Raw genomic sequence first — 22290 nt, forward strand, 5'->3', positions numbered from 1 at the left:
CCTGAGAACCTAAACCGAGGAGCGTAGACCTGGGAAGTGTCCACCACCGAGGGCCCGCCTTAGGCAGTACCTCTGCAGAGCAACCTGGACCCTGAGCAGTGTAGATTGGGAAAGAACACATGCCGTGAGTGGGGGCAAACTCCCCACAGCACAATTGAACAGGTGAGCCTAAATAAATGACCACCTTCATCCCCTTGTGTCAGGGAGGAAGTTAGATACTGAAGAGACTTGCAAACAGAGGAAGCCAAAATAAACAAAGAAGAGGGAACTGCTCTGGAAGTGACAGGTGCAACAGATTAAAACCCAGTGGTTAGCACTGGCTACATTTGAAGGGACCTATGGATCTTGAGAAGAAGTTTAAGCTGGAACAAGGAACTATCTGAAACTGAACTGATCCCACACTGCCCTCAACAGCTCCAGAGGAATTCCTAGATATATTTTACTGTTATCATTTTTTTCTTTTTTAAGTACTTTATTACTCTTTTAATTTTCATTTTTAAAACCTACTATTACTTTGCAAAAAAGACCCTATTTTTACAACAAATTAAATATTTTTTAATAACTTTTTTTTTAATATTGTATTTTGAAAGTCTAACATCTACTCTAGATTTTTTAAGCTTTGCTTTTTGGTATTTGTTATCAATTCTGTACCTTTAAGAATCCAATCTTCAGTACCCATGTTTACTTAGGAGTGTGATTACTGGCTTGATTGCTCTCTTTCCTTTTGACTCTCCTTTTTCTCCCCCAGGTCACCTCTATCTCCTCCCTCCCTGTTCTCTTCTCTACTTAACTGTGGGAATCTCTTTGGGTGTTCTGGGCTGTGGAGAATACTTAGGGAACTGATCACAGGCTAGATTGATCTCTCTCCTTTTGACTCCCTCTCCTCTCTTCCTGGTCACCTCTATCTCCTTCCTCCCTCTTCTCTTCTCTATGGAAATCCATGAGCCTCTCTGACTGTTCCAGACTATGGAGAGCACATAGGGAATTGATTACTGGCTAGATTGCTCTTTCCCCCTTTTATTCCTCCTCTTCTCCTCCTGGTCATCTCTATCACCCTCCTCCCACTTCTCTTCCCCATGTAACTCTGTGAACCTCTCTGGGTGTCCCCCACTGTGGAGAATCCTTTCACCATTAACCTAGATGTTTTATCATCAGTGTGTATGGATGGAGATGTCTTGAGGCTACTGTAGGAATAAGACTGAAATCTAAAACTTGAGAACACCAGAAAACTCCTGACTCCAGGAAACATTAATCGACAAGAGCACGTCCAAAAGCTGCCATACCTACACTCAAACCAAGCTCCAACCAAGAGCCAACAAGTTTCAGAGCAAGACATGCCAAGGTAATTCTCCAATAACACAGGAACATAACCCTGAGCACAAAAATACAGGTGGCCAAAAGTCACATCAAACCCACAGACACCTTAAAAATCAGGACTGGACAATTCATTGCACTCCAGAGAGACGAGATCCAGCTCCACCCATGAGAACACCGACACAAGCTTTCCTAACCAGGAAATATTGACAAGCCACTCGTCTAACCCCATCCACAGGGAACAACCTCCACAATAAAGAGGAACCACAAACTTCCAGGAGACAGAAAAGCCACCCCAAACACAGCAACCTGAACAAGATGAAAGGGCAGAGGACTATTCAGGAGGTAAAAGAACATGGTAAATGCCCAACAAACCAAACAAAAGAAGAGGAGATGGGGAGTCTACCTGGAAAATAATTCAGAACAATGATATTAGAAATGATCGAAAATCTTGAAAACAAAATAAAGTTACAGATAAATAGTCTGGAGACAAGGAATGAGAAGATGCAAGAAAAGTTTAACAAGGACCTAGAATAAATAAAAACGAGTCAATCAATAATGAATAATGCAATAACTGAGATCAAAAACACTCTGTAGGGAACCAACAGTAGAATAACTAAGGCAGAAAATAGGATAAGTGAGGTGAAAGATAGAATGGTGGAAATAAATGAAACAGAGAGGAAAAAAGGAAAAAAATAAAAAAAAAAATAAGGACAACCTCTGAGACCTCTGGGACAATGTCAAATGCCCCAACATTCGAATCATAGGAGTCCCAGAAGAAGAAGACAAAAAGAAAGACCATGAGAAAATACTTGAGGAGACAGTAGTTGAAAACTTACCTAAAATGGGGAAGGAAATAGCCACCCAAGTCCAGAAACCCAGAGAGTCCAAAACAGAATAACCCCAAGGAGAAACACCCCAAGACACACATTAATCAAATTAACAAAGATCAAACACAAAGAACAAATATTAAAAGCAGCAAGGGAAAAACAAAAAAATAACTCGCAAGCAGATCCCCATAAGAATAACAGCAGACCTTTCAATAGAAACTCTTCAAGCCAGAAGGGAATGGCAGGGCATACTTAAAGTGATGAAAGAGAAAAACCTACAACCCAGATTACTGTACCCAGCAAGGATCTCATGCAAATATGAAGGAGAAATCAAAAGCTTTACAAACAAGCAAGAGCTCAGAGAATTCAGCACTCCCAAACCAGCTCTTCAACAAATGCTAAAAGATCTTCTCTAGACAGGAAAAACAGAAAATGTTTATAAACTTGAACCCAAAGCAACAAAGTAAATGGCAATGGGACCATATTTATCAATAATTACCTTAAATGTAAATGGGTTGAATGCCCCAACCAAAAGGCAGGACTGGCCGAATGGATACAAATACAAGACTCCTATATATGCTGTCTGCAAGAGACCCACCTCAAACCTAGGGACACATACAGACTGAGAGTGAAGGGCTGGAAAAAGATATTTCATGCAAATGAAGACCAAAAGAAAGCAGGAGTAGCAATACTAATATCAGGTAAAATAGACTTTGAAATAAAGGGCATAAAAAGAGACAAAGAAGGACCCTAAATAATGATCAAAGGATCAATCCAAGAAGATATAAAAATTATAAATATATATGCACCAAACATAGCAGCACTGCAATATGTAAGGCAAATGACAAGAAGCATGAAAGGGGAAATTAACAGAAACACAATAATAGTGGGAGACTTTACTACTCGACTCACACCTATGAATAGATCAACTAAACAGAAAATTAGCAAGGAAACACAAACTTTAAATAATAGAAAGGACCAGTTAGGCCTAATTTATATCTATAGGATATTTCACCCTAAAACAATGAATTTAATATTTTTGACTGAAGAATGAAGTTATAAGAATAGCCTGCATGAAACAATTGCAGGTAAGAATATTTTTAAAGAAGTTGAAGAAACATTAATTGAGTATAACCCAAAGTAGAGGAGTTTGCAATCGGAGAAGGCAATGGCAACCCACTCCAGTACTCTTGCCTGGAAAATCCCATGGACGGAGGAGCCTGGTGGGCTGCTGTCTATGGTGTCTCACAGAGTCGGACACGACTGAAGCGACTTAGCAGCAGCAGCAGCAGAGTTCGCAAAATGCATGCATGCATAGTAAGTCGCTTCAGTCATATCTGACTCTGTATGACACTATGGACTGTAGCCTGCCGGAGTCCTCTGTCTATGGGACTCTCCAGCCAAGAACACTGGACTGGGTTGCCATTTCCTCCTCCAGAGGATCTTCTCGACTCAGGGATCAATCTCTTATGTCTCCTGGGTTGAGAAGAGTGTTCTTTACCATTAACACCACCTGGTAATTCCAGACTTTGCTAAGATATGTCAAATTGACAGTGGTAAAAAATGTGTGGAGCAGACAAAAAGATTATTTGAACAAATTCCCAAAGCTCATGAAAAGGTGAGGCATTTAAAGGCTTTACTTATTAATTGTACTATGCATCAGCAGGTAAATGGTAATCAGCAGGGGATGATAGAGGATGAGATGGTTGGATGGCATCATGAACTCAATGGACATGAGTTTGAACAAGCTCTGGGAAGTGGTGAAGGACAGGGAATCCTGATGTGCTGCAGTCCATTGGGTTTCAAAGAGTTGGACATGACTGAGCAACGGAACAACAACAAATGGTCATATGTTACTGAACCAGTAGAGTTGATGGTAAATTTCACTCACACTTGTGTATGGAACTATTGTCAGTATTAAAATCTGAATATCTAGTCCTGCCTTTCCAGACAACAGTTTGATGACTTAGCAGTCATATTGTTTTATCATGATTTTTTGAACTCAGGGTTGACACTGAAATAGTTCTGAATAAAAATTGTTTTTAACCACTATTTTTAAATACTGAAAGGCGTTAGGAATTGGCTTTTGCTGCACACTTGATAATGTTTCTTAAATAATTCAACCTACAATTACAAGGCAAACAGCACTTATATGTGAAACTTATATTGTGACAATTTTAATGACAATTAACATTTGCATCACAAGTGGTGTCAAGATGCTCTATACACTTCCCAGCCTAAAAAAAAAAAAAAATTTTTAATAAAATAAGAAACAAGCTTTACATTTCCTCATAGATCTGCCTGGATATATTTACTGAGTTCAGTATACAATTCTGTAGATATTTTTATGACATTGATGTCAGTGTAAAATAAAATTTCTATTTTTCAAAATTCAAACTGTGCCACTAAGGAACTTCCACCTAACTTTCAATATATACAATCAAAAGAAGAATATAATATAATTTTTTTACATTTTCCAAGTAATGAATATGCTAACTTAAAACAACAGGTCCATGAATTGATATCAATGTTTGGAAGTAACCTATCTGTGTGAAATGAACAAACAAAGAAACAAATGATGAAATGCATGAAATTTCATTCAGTTCAGTTCAGTTGCTCAGTCGTGTCCGACTCTGTGACCCCCATGGACTGCAGCACGCCAGGAGCAGTATTAAGAGCTGAACATTTGCAATTGATGTTGATAATAAGGAACACTACCTTTGAACTTCAATTAAGCTAAATTTTGAACTCTTCCCACCAAAAAAGAATGCCATTCTTCTGGATAGTAAACTTGTATTACAAAAAATTATACTCAATTATTATATTTTGAATTTTATCAATAAAAAGAGTGAAAATTTGTTTTTTAAGTTATTTTTGTTGTCACTGTTTAGTCGCTCAATCATGTCCGACTCTGTGGCTCCATGGACTGTAGCTTGCCAGGCTCTTCTGTTCATAGGATTCTCTAGGCAAGAATACCAGAATGTGTTGCTATATCCTCCTCAAAGGGATCTTCCTGACCCAGGGATAAAAACCATGTCTTCTGCGTTGGTAGGCAGATTCTTTACCACTGAGCCACCAATGAAGTCCTGGGAAATATCTTACCGTAGTTTAAAAATTACATTAACCTTTTATCTTAAATGACAAGCTTATGAAATCAGAAGGAAAAACCCATGGTTATATAAGTACCTATACAATGTTGACGATTTTGCCTTCTGGCCCACAAAGCTTAGAATATTTGCCATCTGTCCCTTTACAGTAAGAGTTTGCCAATCTCTTGTCTAAAAGGTCTTATGTGGTCTGATCTCTTTCTACGTCCCTAAACTTATGTTCTGTTACTCTCCTTGTAACTTAGTCCAATCGCCCTGGCTTCTTTGCTTTCCTTCAAATACTCCAGACATGTTCTTACTGCAAAATATTTGCTTTTGCTCATCCTTTGACTTTGAATATTCATCTTTTAAATGTAAACGTATGTACTCTCTTAGCCTCTTTGAGATTTTGTTCAAATGTCACTTCAGTGAAGCCTTCCAAGGTCACTCTGTAAAATTCCAACAGCATCAGCAACTCTCTAGTACCCTCAATCTGGCACCTCCTTGTTCACATTTGTCTTTGTAGCATCGCAACAGACTACATAGCTACTTCATAGCATCTTCATCACTATGCAACAGACTACATTGTTAATTTTCTTGTTTGTTTACTTCCTGTCTCTATTGACTAGAAAGTAAATGGCACAAGGGTACCAGAATTTTTCTGATAAATAGTAGATCCTCAATAAATATTTGTTCAGCACATGAAGTTTTCTGAATTGGTTCTCAGAACTTAAAAAAAATTCTTAAAATGCACTCCTTCTCAAATATCCATGTCATGCATTCATCATCTCCTGTTCTTTCAGTCTTCTTTGCTCAAAATCACCATGTTTGTTTTTTGTTTGTTTATTTGTGTTCTTTTCTGTTAGCCTACAATTACTATTCACACATGAAAAGAAATAGTGCACATTTATTTGGGGTCATCACCCTGCATTTTTTTATTTCATAATAAAATAATAATAAAGGCTAACATTTTAAGTTTTAGAATGTGCTAAGTACTTTGCTAAACACCAGTAGTAAATGTCTGTTTTTGCTTATTTTCCACCAGCCTCTCCTCTTCTGGCCAAAGCAAACAAGCAAAACTCTTATTTTTTTCCCTGTTGAGAATTGCCCCACTTAAATCATGCTATTCCAGTGCGATTCATGCTAAATCATGCTATTCTTCAACATTTGCTGAGCATTCTTTTTTTACCTAATTTAATGCTTATGACCCAACAGCCTTTATTCAAAAAAAAAAAAAAGCCTCTCAGGTGTTTCTAAAGTTCAGCCAGAGTTGAGCATCACTGTGCCAAACGATTTGCATAGACCTGAAAATGACAAGGCCTATTATTTCCCCAGTGGTGGGTACATGAATCAACCTGGCCAATCAGTACTCATACCCCTGGGGACAATGACTGGTTCCATCAGAACAATCATTTATAAGGAACAAACAATTTATAAGGATAGATAGAGATTCAGAGAGAGATTGTCTTTTTTGCCCTTCTGAAAACCTGGGCATAAAAGACAATGTCATCTCAGAGATGCCAAGGACCATATATTTCACAATATAGAGTGGATCTGCTTAAGAGTGATATCAAATGAAGAAAAGGAATTCTTGGAGACAAAGAAATAGAAATAAAGCAACAGAGGGGGAAAGATAGAGAGGGAGAAAGAGAGAAAGGAGGAGAGATCTGAAGCCCTCATGACATTATTTGAAAACTTATCTAGCTGGTCTTATTGTAATTCAACCCTGTTCTTTCCATCCAAGTTATATTAGTCAATATATTCGCTGTTATGTTTTGGTTACTTGAAGAGTCTGAATGTTACAACCAAGAATTCTGAATAACATAATATGACATTTTATATGCATCACTTTTTTTCCCAGATTTATTGAGGTGCAATTAACAAATAAAATTGTGAGACTTCCCTGGTTGTCAAGTGGATAAAAATCTGCCTGTCAGTGCAGGGTAAAAGGGTTTGACCTCCGGTTGGAGAAGATTCCACATGCCACAAGGCAACAAAGCCCTTGCACCATAACTACTGAGTGCACGTACAGCAGCTATGAAGCTCGCACATCCTAGAGCCCATGCTCAGCAACAAGAGAAGCCTCAACAATGAGAAGCCCACACACCACAACTAGAGTAGACCCTGCTTGCCGCAACTAGAGAAATATTGTGACCAGTAACAAAGACCTAGCACAGCCAAAAAGAAATAATAAAGTTAATTAATTAATTAAAAAGAAAAAAAATAAAAGGCTTCCCTTGTGATCTAGTGGTTAAGACTCTGAGCATCCAATGTAGGGGGCGGGAGTTCAATCCTATCCCTGGTCTAAGATACAACTGCCACACAGCCAAAAAATACATTGTGTATATTTAAAGGGTTCAGTTCAGTTCAGTCACTCAGTCCTGTCCGACTCTTTGCCACCCCATGAATCACAGCACACCAGGCCTCCCTGTCTATCACTAACTCCCGGAGTTCACTCAAATATGTCCATCCAGTAGGTTATGCCATCCAGCCATCTCATCCTCTGTCGTTTCCTTCTCCTCCTGCCCCCAATCCCTCCCAGCATCAGTCTACTCCAATGAGTGAACACTTCTCATGAGGTGGCCAAAGTACTGGAGTGTCAGCTTCAGCATCATTCCTTCCAAGGAAATCTCAGGGTTGATCTCCTTCAGAATGGACTGGTTGGATCTCCTTGCAGTCCAAGGGACTCTCAAGAGTCTTCTCCAACACCACAGTTCAAAAGTATCAATTCGTCGGCACTCACCTTTCTTCACAGTCCAACTCTCACATCCATACATGACCACTGGAAAAACATAGCCTAAATTGACCTTTATTGGCAAAGTAATGTCTCTGCTTTTGAATATGCTATCTAGGTTGGTCATCACTTTTCTTCCAAGGAGTAAGCGTCTTTTAATTTCATGGCTGCAATCACCATCTGCAGTGATTTTAGAGCCAAAAAAAAAAAAAAAAAATTAAGTCTGACACTATTTCCACTGGTTCCCCATCTATTTGCCATGAAGTGATGAGACCAGATGCCATGATCTTCGTTTTCTGAATGTTGAGCTTTAAGCCAACTTTTTCACTCTCCTCTTTCACTTTCATCAAGAGGCTTTTTAGTTCCTCTTCACTCTCTGCCATAAGAGTAGTGTCATCTGCATATCTGAGGTTATTGATATTTCTCCCGGCAATCTTGATTCCAGCTTGTGTTTCTTCCAGCCCAGCATTTCTCATGATGTACTCTGCATATAAGTTAAATAAGCAGGGTGACAATATACAGCCTTGACGTACTCCTTTTCCTATTTGGAACCAGTCTGTGGTTCCATGTCCAGTACTAATTGTTTCTTCCTGACCTGCATACAGATTTCTCAAGAGGCAGGTCAGGAGATCTGGTATTCCCATCTCTTTCAGAATTTTCCACAGTTTATTGTGATCCACACAGTCAAAGGTTTTGGCATCATCAATAAAGCAGAAAGAGATGTTTTTCTGGAACTCTCTTGCTTTTTCCATGATCCAGCAGATGTTGGCAATTTAATCTCTGGTTCCTCTGCCCTTTCTAAAACCATATTGAACATCTGGAAGTTCATGGTTCATGTATTGCTGAAGCCTGGCTTGGAGAATTTTGAGCATTACTTCAGTAGTGTGTGAGATGAGTGCAATTGTGCAGTAGTTTGAGCATTCTTTGGCATTGCCTTTCTTTGGGATTGGAATGAAAACTGACCTTTTCCAGTCCTGTGGCCACTGCTGAGTTTTCCAAATTTGCTGGCATATTGAGTGCAACACTTTCACAGCATCATCTTTCAGGATTTGAAATAACTCAACCGGAATTCCATCATCTCCACTAGCTTTGTTCATAGTGATGCTTTCTAAGGCCCACTTGACTTCACATTGCAGGATGTCTGACTCTAGGTAAGTGATCACACCATCGTGATTATCTGGGTTGTGAAGATCTTTTTTGTACAGTTCTTCCATGTATTCTTGCCACCTCTTCTTAATATCTTCTGCTTCTGTTAGGTCCATACCATTTCTGTCCTTTATCAAGCCCATGTTTATATGAAATGTTCCCTTAATATCTCTAATTTTCTTGAGGAGCTCTCTAGTTTTTCCCATTTTGTTGTTTTCCTCTATTTCTTTGCATTGATCGCTGAAGAAGGCTTTCTTATCTCTTCTTGCTATTCTTTGGAACTCTGCATTCAGATGCTTATATCTTTCCTTTTCTCCTTTGCTTTTCACTTCTCTTCTTTTTACAGCTATTTGTAAGGCCTCCCCAGACAGCCATTTTGCTTTTTTGCATTTATTTTCCATGGGGATGGTCTTGATCCCAGTTCTCTGTACAATGTCACAAACCTCAGTCCATAGTTCATTAGGCACTCTATCTATCAGATCTAGTCCCTTAGATCTATTTCTCACCTCCACTGTATACTCATAAGGGATTTGATTTAGGTCATATCAGAATTGTTTAGTGGTTTTCCCACTTTCTTCAATTTAAGTCTGAATTTGGCAATAAGGAATTCATGATCTGAGCCACAGTCAGCTCCTGGTCTTGTTTTTGTTGACTGTATAGAGCTTCTCCTTCTTTGGCTGCAAAGAATAAAATCAATCTGATTACAATGTTGACCATCTGGTGATGTCCATGTGTAGAGTCTTCTCTTGCGTTGTTGCAAAAGGGTGTTGGCTATGGCCAGTGCATTTTCTTGGCAAAACTCTATTAGTTTTGCCCTGCTTCATTCCACATTCCAAGGCCAAATTTGCCTGTTACTCCAGGTGTTTCTTGACTTCCTACTTTTGCATTCCAGTCCTCTATAATGAAAAGGACATCTTTTTTGGTGTTAGTTCTAAAAGGTCTTGGAGGTCTTCATAGAACCGTTGAACTTCAGCTTCTTCAGCATTATTGGTTGGGGCATAGACTTGGATTACCGTGATATTGAATGGTTTGCCTTGGAAATGAACAGAGATCATTCTGTTGCTTTTGAGGTTGTATACAAGTACTGCATTTTGGACTCTTTTGTTAACCATGATGTCTACTCCATTTCTTCTGAGGGATTCCTGCCCACAGTAGTAGATATAATGGTCATCTGGGTTAAATTCACCCATTCCAGTCCATTTGAGTTCGTTGATTCCTAGAATGTCAACATTCACCCTTGCCATCTCCTGTTTGACCACTTCCAATTTGCCTTGATTCATGGACATGACATTCCAGGTTCCTATGCAATATTGCTCTTTACAGTATTGGACCTTGCTTCTATTACCAGTCACATCCACAGCTGGGTATTGTTTCTGCTTTGGCTCCTTCCCTTCATTCTTTCTGGAGTTATTTCTCCACTGATCTCCAGTAGCATATTGGGCACCTAATGACCTGGGGAGTTCCTCCTTTGGTATCCTATCATTTTGCCTTTTCATACTGTTCATGGGGTTCTCAAGGCAAGAATATTGAAGTGGTTTGCCATTCCCTTCTCCAGTGGACCACCTTCTGTCAGACCTCTCCACTATGGCCCCCTCCATCTTGGGTGGCCTCACAGGCATGGCTTAGTTTCATTGAGTTAGACAAGGCTGTGGTCCTAGATTGACTAGTTTTCTGGGAGTATGGTTTCAGTGTGTCTTCCCTCTGATGCCCTCTTGCAACACTTACCGTCTTACTTGGGTTTCTCTTACCTTGGGCGTGGGGTATCTCTTCACGGCTGCTCCAGAAAAGTGCAGCTGCTGCTCCTTACCTTGGATGAGGGGTATCTCCTCACCACCACCCCTCCTGACCTTCAATGTGGAATAGCTCCTCTAGGCCCTCCTGCGCCCACACAGCCACTGCTCCTTGGAAGTGGGGTAGCTCCTCCTGTCTGCCGCCCCTAACCTCAGATGCGGGGTACCTCCTCTCAGCCGCCGCCCTTGAACTTGTACTGGGGTAGCTCCTCTCAGCCGGTGCCCCTGGCCTCGGGAGTTGGGTAGCTTTCCTATTTAAATGGTAGTCTGTGACAATTTAATATATGTATATGTTATGAAATGGTTACCACAATCAAATTAATTATTACATCTTCACCTCACAAAATTACTGTTGTGTGTGCACGTGTATGGGGTACAAATACTTAAGATCTACTCTCTTATTAAATTGCAAGTATACAATATAGTCTTATTAACTATAGTCATCATGTTGTACATGAAATTTCCAGAACTTATTCATTTTACAGATGAAAGTTTGTACCCTGTAAACTTTGTACCCTGTGCTAAAATCTTCCCTCTTTTCCAATCCCCTAGCAACCATCATTTTATTCTCTGGTTCTATGGGTTCAAAATATTTTTTGACTCTACAAATGAAACCATGTATTTATTATTCTCTATCTGTCTTATTTCACCAGGCATAATGTCATCCATGTTCATATGTTCATCCACGTTACTGCAAATGGCAAGATGTCCCTTTTTATGGCTTAGTAATATTATATATATATATATAGATACATTTATTTATTTATAAATAAGTTATATAGAGAATATATACATACATATATATATATATCATGTTTCTTTATTCATCCATTGATAGGCACTTAGGTTGTTTCAATATCTTGGCTATTTTAAATATGTACTACTTAGTACATATATATGTACATTATATATGTACTAGTTAGTACATATATTTTATCTAAGTACTCTGAATCTCAGTTTCCTCATCTAAAAAATGGGGAAATGATTTTACATATTTTGCAGAGTATAAAATCATTTTCTCCATTTTTTAGATGAGGAAACTGAGATTCAGAGTACTTAGATAAAATATACAAGGTCATATAGTTAATTCATGATGTGTGTAAGTGGCATTCAAATCCAAATTTCTTTACACTGTGCTCCATATCCCTTGATTATTTTATCATATCTAACTATGAGGGTCTTTCTGTTAAAAGAGCTTTTTTTTTAATTTGTTTATTTTTGTCCAAATTGTTTTGACAAGGAAGTTGTCATTTGACTTAAGGCCTACTATGACTGAGTGATTCAGCATAGCACAGCACATAACAACACAACACTATAATAACTACTTTAACCATACTTTATTCCTAAATTGCACTGGCCCCTCACAGGTTAAATTTAGCATTTAATACTTAAAACATTCTTCTAGTATTTTTTTCCTATGTATATTAGCCTAGCTTTCAAGAGGCAAACAAAAGTCAACTGTCTGGGGAGAGAACAATGCCTGGGAGTGATGCTTGGGGTGGTTGTGGGAGGAGTGGCAGATATGTGGGAGGCAATGGCATCTGAGCCAAGCCATTTCCTGTACTTCCCACATTCCTACAGATTCACCCTTCCTGGTCCCCTAATACAAACACCACCTCTCTCACCTGCCCAAAGTTCAGTGCCCAGACAAGGGAGAATGGGTTCAAGGAGAGTAATTCCCTGTCTCTTTCTTTTCCTGGTCAGCCAAGACAAAGTGAGCAAGAGGGTTTTCCATATTCAAGATCAGGAAAACCACATCTGGGCTGATATCACAGCTGGCCACCAGCCTCTTTTTAGTCCTCTAGTCTATTTTCATTCTTGCCCAACAAGACAGGAATAATTAATGAGGAACAGAGCAGTACAGAGGGAAGATAAGGGGAAGAAGCTGCTTGTCTTTCAACCCTGTGCCCTCACCCCCAAGCTGGATACTTATTCCATCCCTGGTCTATACTCCTGATCAGTGCCTTGGGCACTTGTAGACCTTGTTCTCCTCTTCTTTCTCCTCTCTTTTCTTAAAAAAAAAATTGTCAATAATTTTTATGACTGTTTCCATTTTTTCTTAAGCATAGACCAATTGGTTCAAACTTCAGTTCAAACTTACCATGTCCAATTATTTGTGGCCCCATGGACTCTAGCCCACCAGGTTTCTCTGTCCATGGGATTTTCCAGGCAAGAATAGTGGAGTGGATTGCCATTTCCTACTCCCGGGATCTTCCTAACCCAGTGATCAAACCCTGGTCTCTTACATCTCCTGCATTGGCAAGTGGATTCTTTACCACTGAACCACCTGGGAAGCCCCAAACTTACCTGCGTGCATGCTAAGTAGCTTCAGTTGTGTCTGACTCTTTGTAACCCTATGGACTTGTAACCCACCAGGCTCCTCTGTCCATGGTATTCTCCAGGAAAGAATACTGGAGTGGGTTGCCATGTCCTTCTCCAGGGGGTCTTCCTGACCCAGGGATTGAACCCACGTCTTTTGCATCTTCTGAATTGGCAGGTAGGTTCTTTGCCACTAGCACTACATGGGAAGCCCCAGACTCACCTAAATAGCATTATAAAAAGACAGGTACTGCTATTAAAGTTATTTCATCAAATGGCATTTTTGATAAAATTCATTGCTACATAGGTTCAAAACAAACAAAAATCTGGACAGTCATACTACAATAATGATCTTTTTCTGTAGAAACTAACATTTTTTTTAATTTAAAGTCATCATAATTATTTATAACATAAGTTAATAAGTGTAGTTAAAAATACTTATTATAAGTACTAAAAAGCAGGTGACCCACTCTGCCTTACTTTGATGTCACTTATTTGGGGCTGATTGTTTTGTTTCTCCACTTAACTCTTCCTCTGTGGCCTATGTGGAGGCACATACTTTTGACTGGCAAACTACCAATAGACCAAAGAATGCATGCATTATTGATGAGCTTGTTTCTGAATTAAAAATCAAGGTATATACATTTATATATATATAAATACTCTACCTATACCTGTAGAGAAGGAGTTAGTTTTAATGAAAAAGGAAAAACTGGTGCAATTATTTGTAGAGTTATATGGTCCCTAATTTAATTGCAACATAAATTGGGAGAATGAATATAAAACTCAGGGTGCCCAATCAGGAAGGGATATTTCTTAAATTTCTTAGTCTTCTGTTTGGGTAGTAATTCTAGTGGGAAAGAGACAATCCAGCGTGAACAAAGGCTTGCACATAACTTATTTACTCTTAAGTATCCCAAATTTTCATAAACTTTTGAGTGCTTAGTTTATTTTCTGTCATTTGTTTGCTGTAAGTCTAAAGAGGAATTTCTCTATAGAGCAAAGTAACTACTCCTTCTTGGCCCTTTCCAGGAAAGCTTCTCAGAATTTGTTAGAGAATCAAGTTACAAGTTCAACATCATCTAACAATTCACCTTCTGCATAGTTTACAAACCAGGGTTCAGACAAAGATATGAGGGGATCAGAAGAAAAGGGTTATTGTATTTATTCCTTTTATTTTTGAGAGGGGATATATTTGTCTATTTGTTTTTTGTTAGTTTTCTCTTCCTCACAAATTATTTCAATACAAGAGAGACAACTGTATTCAGTAGGTGAATAGTTGAAAGAATTTCAGTGATGTGGAGATGTTTCCAAAAGAATATGGAAAATAGCATTCTGACTTTTCTATAAAATATTTTGATAACTTTACTAGTATAAGGCAATTGTTTGGTCATAAGTGTTAACAAAATCTCTCAAAATATAGTAGAAGAGAAATAAGTCAGACAGAGAAAAACAGGTACTGTATGAGCTTACTTATCTGTGGAATCTTAAAAAGAGGGAGGTGGTAGAAGCATTAATTAACCCTAATGGGGTAATAACTTCACAATATATAATGTGTATCAAATCATCACCTTGTACCTCTAAAATTTACTGATGTTGTGAGTCAATTACATCTCAATAAAGCTTGGCAAAAAAGAGAATAGAAGGGCTTGACAATAATGATTTCCTACATTTTAGTAGTGTGAAATGAATCCTGGAACTATCTAGAACATACTTAAAAGATCTCAAAGGAAGATGCCAGGGCCTCAGGGTGTATGTTCCTCCTCAGCTCTCAGTACTTGTGTGGATTGTTTTAAATTTTGAACAAACAACATGACTATGACTAAAAAGGAAAGAAAGTTAACGCGAAAATATCAAGGTTACATGATTTAGTAAAATGATTCATTTTTAAAATTGCCATTACTGTAGCATAGGTCCAAAAATGTTTGATGTGAGAGCCTTGTAGATGACAGACCGCCTAACAGTGAAAAGTTCCTTGTCATATTATTTTTGAGGAATATTAACAATTCACCAGTAAGAGGACTTTTCTTGTCATAGCAGTTTATACTGATGGGTAAATTCTTTCATTCAGAATGCTTTAAAATATAAAAATCACTATAGTAATGCATCAAGGACTCATGGGTCCCTCAGACCTGTTTGAACTCTAAATTGTCCATGGGAAACTACAGCATAGGCAATAATTTCAACCTATGCACCCATTACTTCAAATGGTTAATAATGAACTAAGCAAATTGCACAGAGAACAATTACCATTTTTGAAACATTTTGAAGATTTTTTTTCATATAGTGTGAAATGATGTATTTAGATTCCAGAGTGAGGAATCTTAAGTATTTTGTATCTTCATTTTCTGTTAATAAGCACTGCAATTCTAAACTGCAATGTTGAACGCCTGGAAAAATCATGATGCTGAAATCCTGACCTCTGTGCTGAATCAAATGTGGGAGACAGAATTTTGGGTGAAGAAGAAAAAAACTTTATAGCTTTCTCGGGCAAATGGGGACAAGGCAGGCTTCTGCCACCCCCCCCCCAAAAAAATGTGCTCCTACCCAGGAGAATTTGGTGAGCAGTTTTATGGTTCAAAGTTGGGGTACTGGTAAGATTAGCGTGTGTGAAAGGCCTGCACCTCTCTAATTTGGTCACAGGTTATCTTCTTGACCACCTTACCTGCCTCCTGAGAAACCTGAATGCAGGTCAAGAAGCAACAGTTAGAACAGGGTGTGGAACAATGAACTGGTTCCAAATTGTGAAAGGAGTGTGTCAAGGTTGTATGTTGTCACCCTGCTTATTTAACTTATATGCAGAGTACATCATGTGAAATGCTGGGCTGGATAAATCACAAGCTGAAATCAAGATTGCCAGGAGAAATATCAATAACCTCAGATATGCAGATGATACCACCCTTCTGGCAGAAAGTAAAGAGGAACTAAAGAGCCTCTTGATGAAGATGAAAGAGGAGAGTGAAAAGGCTGGCTTAAAACTTAACATTCAGAAAACTAAGATCATGGCATCTGGTCCTATCACTTCATGGCAAATAGATTGAGAAACAATGGCAACAGTGACAGACTTTATTTGGGGGTCTCAAAATCACTGCAGATCCTAACCATAGCCATGAAATTAAAAGATGCTTGCTCTTTGGAAGAAAAGCTATGATAAACCTAGAGAGCATATTAATAAGCAGAGACATTGTTTTGCCAGCAAAGTCAAAGCTATGGTTTTTCTGGTAGTCATTTATCAATGTAAGAGTTGGACCATAAAGAAGGCTGAGTGTGGAAGTATTGATGCTTTTGTACTGTGGTGCTGGAAGAGATTCTTGAGAGTCCCTTGGACAGCAAGATCAAATTATCAGTCAATCCTAAAGGAAATCAACCCTAAATATTCATTGGAAGAACTGATGATGAAGCTGAAGCTCCAATACTTTGGGCACCTGATGAGAAGAGCTGACTCATTGGAAAAGACCCGATGCTGGGAAAGATTAAGAGCATGAGGAGAAGGGGAAGACAGATGACAAAATGGTTGGATGGCATGAGTTTGAGCAAACTCTGGGAGATAGTGAAAGACAGGGAAGCCTGGCATGCTGCAGTCTTTGGGGTTGTAAAGAGCTGGACGACAATCTTCTTGATAAGCTTTTCTGATTCCTTTAATCCTACCTCAGGTGGTTTCTTGGCTGCTCTTCCCTTGATTAGCAACTGTTTGAATCTGCCCTTTGGAACTCAATGAAGATAATAGAGGCTAGAGTCTGTTCCCTATAAATAAGAAATGGGGACACAGAAAGTCTTCCTTGCCCAGGAGACCTGCAGACCTACTCAGTTTCATTGACCACAATATTCAGCAGTGATTGTCATTAATAACTGATCGTTTTTGCACTTTAAATATTTTTCTCTAAGAAACACAAAATCCTTCTAACCTCTATGAAAATACGTTAGGAATTAAGGAGAATTATACTGTGAATTCTCTCACTTACATGAAGTCAGAACACCACAATTCAAATTTGATTTAACAAACTTTCTTAAATGCTAAATCACAAAAAACCATTTGGCTAAGCCATGTAGTGGAATTTCAAAATAATGAAATAACTTCTTTACTACAAATGCATCCATGTGCAAACATTTTCTCTAACATCTGATTAACTTTCTCAAATACAAATATTTCTTAATATTCTTCAACTGTTCCCATTTACCCTTGTGGCAAAAATCAATGATATTTCACAAGACCCTTTATTTGACTCCAACCTCTCCCTCGAGCTTCATTGTTTCCTTAAACTGTGTTCATTATCTGTATAATCCAATTATAATAACAAGTTAATTGGTCAACATTATTGTTTTGTTGTGATTATTATTTTTTAGGCTAATGTTTAATTAAACAAGTAATAAATAAATATGTTCCCTTGGTAAAATACTGAAATATTTAAGATTACAAGTAAGACTAAAACACAATTTGCCCAGTCCTGTTGCCCAGTAGTAAGTTTAATTATCAGTTGAGAAATGTGTCCTTCCAGATATTTTTTAACACAATTACATGCACAGTATTTCTTCGTTTTGTGTTTTAATCTGAATGGGATCACATTTTGCATGTATTTATTTTATTCAACAAATATCTTGGTGATTTTATGATATCAGTGTAAAATATAATCTAATATTTACATTGTTGCTGTTCAGTCACCCAGTCGTGTCCAAATCTTTGTGACCCCATGGACTGCAGCATGCCAGGCCTCTCTGTCCCTCACCATCTCCCAAAGTTTGCCCAAGTTCATGTCCATTGCTTTGGTAATGCCATCCAGTCATCTCATCTTCTGATGCCCTCTTCTCTTTCTGCCCTCAACCTTTCCCAGCATCAGGCACTTTTCCAGTGAGTCAGCTGTTCTCACCAGATTACCAAAATACTGGAGTTTCAGCTTCAGCATCAGTCCTTCAAAGAAGTATTCAGGGTTGATTTCCCTTAATATTGACTGGTTTGATCTCCTCGCTGTCCAAGAGTCTCTCAGCAGTCTTCAGCACCACAGTTTGAAGGCATCAATTCTTTGCTGCTCTGTCTTTACAGTCCAGCTCTCACAACCATATGTGACCACTGGGAAGATGATAGCATTTCCATAGCCTAGGTTAATAAATAGTTTTAATTTCTTCTTTATCTATGTCCACTTTCTACTCTTTAAGCTGTTTATTTGAATTTCCCTTCCTTTTTTCCTTAATTATATGTAAAAACAGTTTGTCTAATTCTTTTGGTCCTTATAATGTATTAGTTTTTATTGATCAAGTTTCTATCTTGTTTTATTTTCTATTATTTCTGCACTTATTTTTATCAATTGATTTCTTCAATTGAGTGGAATTTATTTTGTGGTTCTTCCATCAGTTTCATGAGTTTGTTTATTCTGTACTAAATTCATTTTATTAGGGCTATGTATACATATGCCTAAATTTCCTTTTCATCACATTCTACTAGTTTGATATGTCGCATTCAATTTTAAATAAATTTTATTCTTAATTTCTCTTTCCTTTTTAACCCAAGATATATTCCAAAGTGTGCTTTTAAATTTGCTGGTGTATAGGAGTTTGTCTTGCCACATTTTGGTTATTTCTTTCTGATTTTATTGTGTGATGGACAGGAAGGGTAAAGTGGCAAGAAGATTTTAATTTTTTGATTTCTTGAAATTATTTTTTCTTCTACAGGCTTAGCATATCATTTGTTTTTGAAAATATTTCACTTGTGCTTGAAAATAGTCTGTGTTTTTGTTTTTGTTTTACAGGTACTGAGACAGGAAGGAAGTGGGCAGGGCACAAGCTTTAAAAGAATAATATAGGCATTGAAATGCAACAAAAACTAGTTAGTACCAACTGGGTCCCAGGTGGCAGAAGATTCGATTTCCCATACACCTTGAGCCTCACTATATGTTTATTTTATTTTAGTTTATTTTATTTTTTTAATTTTTCCAGCTCCTGTCTCCTTTAATGAACCACAGTCCCAGATTATATATATGTTTATTTTAATACATCAGCAAGCTAGATAATACACTAACAGGCACCATGAAAGTTCTGAGGCTGACAATAAAGGCTAAAAAATGAGCTGTGGGCCAATTTCTGGAAATCCCCACCCATTCCCCCAAATAGTTGGAATAAGCCTCACATTTATTAGCCTATGAAACTACTTAGCCTATAAAAACTAACCACATCAGGGCCACTCTTGCCTTCTGAGATGGACCAAACTCTGCCTATGGAATGTATATTTCTCTAAATAAACCTGCTTTCACTTTACTATGGCTCATTCTTGAATTCTTCTTGCAGGAAGTCAAGGACCCTCTCTTAGCCACTTGTCCCAGGAACTCATCCAAGACCTGATACATGACCATCCTCTCATCCCCTCTTCTCCTAAAACAGCAGAGCTGTGTGTGTATTTATAATATATGTTTATTAAATTAAATATTTAACTGTTAAATTCAAACACTATATTCTTTTTCACTTTTTTAATGTACTTGGTCTAGAAACTTGGTGAAATATATTATATTCTCATACTGATTGCTCATTTCTCCTTGAAATTCTATCAGTTTTTGTTGATATATTTTGAAACTCCATAATTAGGTAATAAAAGTTCATGACATATATTTTGATGGATTATTCTTTCAGTTATGAAATATTCTTTCTGTGCCCTTTTGATATTTTTCTTTGAATTCTTTTTTTCTGATATTAATAATGTCACACCTGCATTTCTTTATTAATATTTTCCTAGTATATTTTTCATCTCTTATTCTCAAACTTCTTTTGTCTCATATAAATTACACTTGGACTTTTTTAGCCAACCTGAGAGAGTATAACTTCTTTACATTACTCCTATATGTATTTGGTTTTATTCCCAATGTATAATTGTGTCTTTCCTATTATCTATGCACTTAGTTTTTTTTTAAATTAATGTTCTTTTTTCTTTTTTTTAAAATATGTGTTTGAGTATATGTTGTATTTAGGTTTATGTGCATCTCTCTACATGTGTATTCTGCTAGTGTATGCGTGCTAGGTCACTTCAGTCATGTCTGACTCTTTGCAACCCGTTGGATGTAACCCACCAGGCACCTCTGTCCATGGGATTCTCCAGGCAAGAATACTGGAGTGGATTTCCATGCCCTCCTCCAAAGGGTCTTCCCAACCAAGGGATTGAACCCACATCTCCTGCATTGGCAGGCAGGTTCTTTACCACTAACTCACCTGGGAAGCCCATTCTGCTAGTGGTTATCCTTAAATTTTAATTCTGAAACTGAGTTCCTCTATGTCCAAGTTTCTCTGCTAAGTTTATGATTAATCTTTCTAACCAAAATGTTATTCCCTTTTTTGTCCAACATCCATTCCTCCCAAGATTGAGGAGTATCAAAGAAAACCAAGCAGATTAAAACCAAGCAGAACCCTGTGAGGCCCTTTCAAGTACAAAAACCTTTCCACGTTCCTGTTTCTTGTTTGTAGGAAAACAGTTTAAGCCTCCTAGACCTTCCCTGAGTTCCAAAGGGCAGATTCAAAAAGTTACTAATTAGGAGAGTGAGAAAATGCAGAAGAAAACAATAGTTTCATGGGCCCTGGTCCTGTTTCCTCCTCTGGCAATGTGCATAAAAATTTGAAACTTCTCTCTAAGTTCTTCTACAGGAAGTATAAGGCCCCCATCCAGGTGGAGGATGATAACTTCAGACTGACCAAAGCACATGGGACTGGTTGGACCAAACTGGATGGAAACAGGAGGCTGATGATTGAGATTCCTGGAACACCTCCCTGTTACCTGACAACCAACCAATCAGAAGAGGCTTAAGCATCATGCAGGCCTCCTCTAAATTTGGTATGTAAAAACTTCTTTCCCGAAATTCATTGGGGAGTTTGGGTTTTTTGAACATGATCCCCTCATTCTGTTTGCTTGGCCCCACATTAAGCCTTCCTCTGCTCCAAATTCCAATGTTAGGTTTATTTGGCCTCACTGTGCCTGGGGCACAGGAACTTGAGTTCAACATGCAGACATTTGAACCTAGATTTCAGAAGTATTCAGTGGTATTTATTGCCTTTCCCTCAACCTAAATCAAGAAATGCATTACATATTTACATACCTCTTTTCTTCCTGCCTTGCCTTTCTTTCTTGCCCTTTTAAAATGTGGGATTCAGTTTCAGTTTTGAATTTCACATTTTTTCTTACCATCAACAACTATCAGCTTTAACAATTTTCATTAGTTCCTGTATGGGAGGAAAAATTGTTTTTCCTCTGCCCTTTTGAGTTCTTGGCTGAGACCTCTGTAACAGAAGACAGATTAACAAAAAAAAAAAAAACAGAAGTTTATTAATGTACACCTCATGCATACATAGGAGATACCCAGGGAGAAATAAACACTCAAATTTGTTTAGAATTCCAATTTACGTAGCATTTTAAATACAGAACAATAAATTTGTGGAGAAATGACAGAGAAAAGGAAAGCAGCTTTAAATCTCCATCAGTTCAGTTCAGTTCAGTCGATCAGCCGTGTCCAACTTTTTGCGATCCCATGAATTGCAGCATGCCAGGTCTCCCTGTCCATCACCATCTCCCGGAGTTCACTCAAACTCACGTCCATCGAGTCGGCGATGTCATTCAGCCATCTCATCCTCTGTCGTACCCTTCCCCTCCTGCCCCCAATCCCTCCCAGCATCAGAGTCTTTTCCAATGAGTCAACTCTTAGCATGAGGTGGCCAAAGTACTGGAGTTTCAGCTTTAGCATCATTCCTTCCAAAGAACACTCAGGACTGATCTCCTTTAGAATGGACTGGTTCTCTTTGCAGCCCAAGGGATTCTTAAGAGTCTTCTCCAACACCACAATTTAAAAGCATCAATTCTTCGGCGCTCAGCCTTCTTCACAGTCCAACGCTCATATCCATACATGACTACTGGAAAAACCGTAGCTTTGACTAGACGGACCTTTGTTGGCAAAGTAATGTCTCTGCTTTTGAATGTGCTCTCTAGGTTGGTCATAACTTTCCTTCCAAGGAGTAAGCTCCATGGGCAGATGTAAAGGCTAGTTAGCAAAGTTTGCTATGTAGATTCCTCTGGTGCATTATCTAGGCTGTTAAGGGTCTAAAATTTT

Source organism: Capra hircus, assembly GCF_001704415.2.
Source record: "Capra hircus breed San Clemente chromosome X unlocalized genomic scaffold, ASM170441v1, whole genome shotgun sequence".
Classification (NCBI taxonomy): domain Eukaryota; kingdom Metazoa; phylum Chordata; class Mammalia; order Artiodactyla; family Bovidae; genus Capra; species Capra hircus.